The sequence below is a fragment of the Egretta garzetta genome, unplaced genomic scaffold (genome assembly GCF_000687185.1).
Source record: "Egretta garzetta isolate BGI_Z169 unplaced genomic scaffold, ASM68718v1 scaffold214, whole genome shotgun sequence".
NCBI lineage: Eukaryota > Metazoa > Chordata > Aves > Pelecaniformes > Ardeidae > Egretta > Egretta garzetta.
Window position 1 is genome coordinate 959,317 of NW_009259491.1, and position 4,831 is coordinate 964,147.

Here is a 4,831-nt window from a genome sequence, read left to right on the forward strand (position 1 = left end):
GCTGCAGCCAGCGCCGGAGACATGGGGCAAGCAGGGCCATCCTACCGGAGCAACCTGTCTCCCCAAGCCCTAAGCCCTTCGCCTGGGGCTCTCTCTGTCCCACACCCCCAGGCAGAGCCTCCGGGCGGTCCAGCAGGCCCATGGCCCACGCTGCTTGGTGTAAATATCCGTATCACCAGCCCATGAGAGCAGGGGATGCTGCTCTGCCCACCAGCCAGGGAAAAGGTGCAGAGAAAAACCCTTACTTGGAAACTTGGTTCCCCTGGGGCTGATGCACAGGGCCGGTACAGTGCATGAACAGGGCTTGGCCAACAAGACTGATCCAAAGGGAATCCTTACTGCATCAGGAGCCAAAAAATCCACCGCCTTACCAATCCCTTGCACTGCTCCCAGCCCTACCTGCAGATCCCAGTGGGGTCCCATTACCCTGAGCAACCCCGCAAGGGCACCCCTGGCCCCAGCCCAGCAAAGCCCTGCGTACAGAGCCATAGGTTTGGGCAGAGCCCAGAAAACCTGTGCTGACTTTATCCTTTTTCTGAAAGAGCTATAAATAACCCAGCTGGGCAGAGGGACATAAAACTATGCCAGGGCCAAAATAAGCTGAGTTGGGTCGCTGAGGAATTACAGTTACCTGCTCAAGAGACTCCAAGCACATCAGGAACTGCCCAGGCGTGTGGCCCTGCTTGCCAGACCAAAAAAAAAACCCCAAATTGCATTAAAGATAGAGCAAGCTGGAGACACCTGCGGGTGCCTGCGTCACCGGTGACGCCAGGAGCGGGTATTATTAGCCCCTGTCCTGAGATGGGCTGTTTTGGGGCAGAGACAGCCACGCTTCTGTGCCCACAGCTCCGAGTGCTCAGCCATGCAGCCAAAAAGCCTGTGGAAAATTGGGTTTCCTTTTTTGATTTTTTTTTTTTCCTTAAAACAAGTTGAAAACAAGCTCACTCCTGTCAAGCTCTGGACTCCTGCAGCCCAGGGAAGGGCTGAGCCCAGGGGCCAGCAGCATCCTGCTGGGATGGAGGGCTGGAGCACTGCCCCAGGGCTGGCGCCGGGGCTGGGTGGCTGGATTAGGGGTGTGGGGGTCAGCATGGCTCCCCACAGCTGGCCCCATGCTGCAGCGCTGCCAGGGGGTTTGGGGATCTCGGCTAGGGGGGGCAGGATGGAGGGAGCTGGCAATCTGCTTTCATTCCCCTTGCAAAAGAAACACAGGGATGGTTTTCCCAAGGTTCACTGGGGAAGGAAAGTGAATTTTTAAACAGCTAAAATAAACAACTGGGCTTGAAAAACACGGGCCTGATTTCCATGCACCATTGCTGTAATTAGGCATGCAAACCAGGCAGACAGTTACAGCTGTTAGGATCAGCGCTGAGAAAAAGCTGAGTGGGCGCAGCTCCCTGCCCGTGAGCCCAGTGAGGACTCAGCGTCCGCGGAGCTGCTGGCGAGGAGCTGAGCAGCACCCCTGGGTGCTTGTCTGCGGCCCCAGGGCTGTCGGGCTCAGTGCTGCTCTGGTGTGGCTTTGCCCAGAGCCCCGCAGGGAGGCGGCAGCACCATGCAGCGCCGTGCATGCAGTGTGCCAGCACCCCCGCTGCATGGTCATGCTGGCTTCAGGCACCCCCGTGCCCCCTGCCCTGTGTAAATCTGGGCTCCTGCCCTGGCTGGCTTGTGCTGGGACAGCTTTGGGATGAAGCCCCAAACTCCCCCATTGGTGCCCCTCACCTCGCATCAGGCCTGGCCCAGGCCAGCCCCCTCCAATGGGTCTCTGCAAAGGGACCAGGGTGTCAGAACAGGCAGCGGGCTCTGCCAGGAGCAGTGGCTGGGGGGAGAAGCAGCAGTTGGAGGGCTTCGACCCCGCAGTGATGTGTCCTTGCTCCCAGCAACCAGAACAGGGACATGGCCCCGGCTACAGCCCTGGGCAGCCCTGGGATTTCGGGCTGTGGGCTGAGCAGCAGACATGGCCTGGAAAAAAAAGACAGACGGAATGAATTGCTACAGCTTTGATGTGCGAGCACAGCTCAGTCCAGCACAAACCCATTCCCAAAGAGAGAGCCTGGCCCTGGGAACCTCCCTGGGGAGCAGGGCTGCCCCACCCAGACCCTGCCTGAGCCAGGGACAGAAATCACGGTGCAGGGAAGCAGCAGCACATGGGCTTGAGCCCTTCGCACACCCACTCCCCACAGGGATGCTTGGCGTGGTCCTTGCCTGCCAGACCCACGTGGGACCAACATGGGCGCCCCAGCGTGCTGCTCATGGGGGGGCCATCCGTGCTGACCCCGCGTGGAAGGGCTGCCAGGAGCTGTCTGCCTGAATGGGAGCAAAGGGAGCAGCCCCTGTCGCTGCCCCACTGCTGAGCCCCAAACCAGCACCCAGCAAGGGAGCTTGCAGGGGCTCCTACATGTGGGACAAGGCACAAAAGGGGCAGAAGAAAAGGTGCTTTATTAAACCCACTCCGGCTTACAGCTACATTAACAGCAGGATGAGATTTGCTCTTTGCTTCCTGCCCTGGCGCACACAACCATCAGCGTGGGTCCAGGAGAAGAGCCCCCCCACCCTGGCTGTGCTCCCAGGGGAGGTGAGGATGCACCCAGGGTTTGTCCCCATGCATCCACCGGGCTGCCTTTGCTGGTGTGCACAGTCACCATCCTCTCGCACCCCGCTGAGAGCCAACATGCATGTGTGCATGCAGCCCCCCGGGGCTGTGCTGGGAGGAGCAGGCAGGATTGAAGGACTCTTTGTTCCCCCGTGTAATTATACCCGAGTGGAGGAATAGAAACGTGCTGAAAATCCCTTACTGGACCTTTCTGACAGGAGCCAGGGCGTTCGGCCACACAGTGGCCCCATTGTTCCCTCACGTGCGCCTCAGGCTGCCAGCCCACCTCCTGCACCCCCCACTTCCCCCAAAAAACAGCCTATGATTAAAAACCAGGTCTTTTCCCTCCGCAACATCAACACTGGGCAAAATGCCATGAAAGCCTCCCTCCTGCCAGGGGCTGGCAGGGCGACGTGGCAGTGGCAAGGGTCTCATGGGTGAGCCGGTGCCTTTTGGCACTGGGAGCACCCCCAGCACCCTGAGCCCTCATGCCAACCTGGCTGGGCAGAGCCATGGGGACATCTGCACTCACTCATCCCTGCCCATGCCAAATCTCATGGAGGTCTGGGAACACCCAGCCCTTGCCCTGCCCCACGCTGGAACACTTCCACCCTTGGGATGCAGAGCAGCAATGGTCTTGAGCTGCAGTGAGTTGGTTTCCTACAAGGAACTGGTCACTGGTGGTGTGGCTGCTCACAGGGGCAGTGGCAGAGGGGCATGCCAGCCTGCCCTTCATGCTGGTCCTGGCAGGTTGCCTTCAAAATTAGGCAGCCGCAAGCTCTGGTTCTGCATTCAGGCTGTGCTTCTTCCCAAGCCTGCTGCAAGATGTGAGCAAAGGGGCCCCAGCCATCACCTTCCTGGAAGACCCAGGAAAGGCTCAAGAGGAGGACCGGGGTTTTGGATCACCTTTGCCAAGGATGGACTTGCAAAACAAACCTGCAATGAGCCCAACAGACTCAGTAGCCTTGGTGGCCAGATCCTGCATAAGCACCGCCCAGGCTAAAGACACACAGGGACCAGCTGCGGGCAGATGCTCAGCACCCCGCACATCTGGCTGTCTTGGCCACGCAGGCAAGCACCTGGGATGAGGGGCCACCAGCACTAGGGAGCTTCCCATTCCTGCAGCCGAACGGAGACACACCCACAGGACTCGGGATGGCCCCACTCAGCTTCCCTCCCACAGCAAAGCATGCGATGGGGAGGCTGAGCCAAGCCAGCATCCCTGTCCCAGAGATCCCCAGAAGCTTGGGCTCAGCACTGAGCCACCACCGCCCCCTGTCCTGAGGCTGGGGGTGCCGTGGGAGCCAGGCTGGCTCCACCACACCCTCTGTGATGCTCGGCACAGCCCTCGCAGGTCTGGGCTTGCTGATGGCTCTGGGGATGCGGCTCCAGGAGCTGTGAACACAGCGCTTGCTTGCAGCACGCTGACCCTGGGCCGGGAAAAGCATGGGGTACCACCGCGCGCAGGGTGGGCCTGGGGGAGCTGCTGGCACTGCCAGCACCCATTGTCCCACAGCCCAGCAGGACCCCCATGCTGGGTGGGGGGTTCCTCCACGAAGCAGGCTGGCTGGAACCCCCAGGCCCCCTCTCCGAGCAGGGCAGCCTTGGCTGCCCCAGGCTCAGCACAACTGCGGGTGGATTTTCCCAGGTGAGCTCCCAACACTGTGGGGTCACACCACGCACACAGGAGCAGCTCCCCTGGGGTCCATTCCCCACCATTGAGCTCTGCCTTGTCTCACTGCATTGATCAGACGCCCCTTCGCCGCAGTGACCCTGCATTATTAAGTTTAATATGTTCCCAGGATGAATGTCTCATTACAGCTTTTCCCACCCACACTTTTCCCAAACCACCAATATTTTAGGATGGTGGGAGAAATCCCTGCCCCTTCTGGTTTCTATATGGGCAGGGGATCTGCATCTCCATCTGCTCTGCTAGGGAAAGGGGAGAGGGGAGGCCCCGTCCCCATGGTGCTGGGGTGGGAGGGGGGTGCTGGTGACCCAGGTGCTCTCCCCCGGCATGGGCTGCAGCGTGAGGCACGGCACAGTCTGACCACCTCTAGACACAAAACGAAGCAGCTCTGTACATGGGGGGATCAGGGGGTGCTGTCAGGCAGGTACAGCCTGTCCCAGCCCCACTCACCCACCATGGCTCAGCACTGACAGGCACAGGGTGAGCTCCTGGGATGCTGCCCTGAGCTCCTGAAACACGCAGCCCAGGCGCCACAGGGAAAGCCAGGTCAGCTC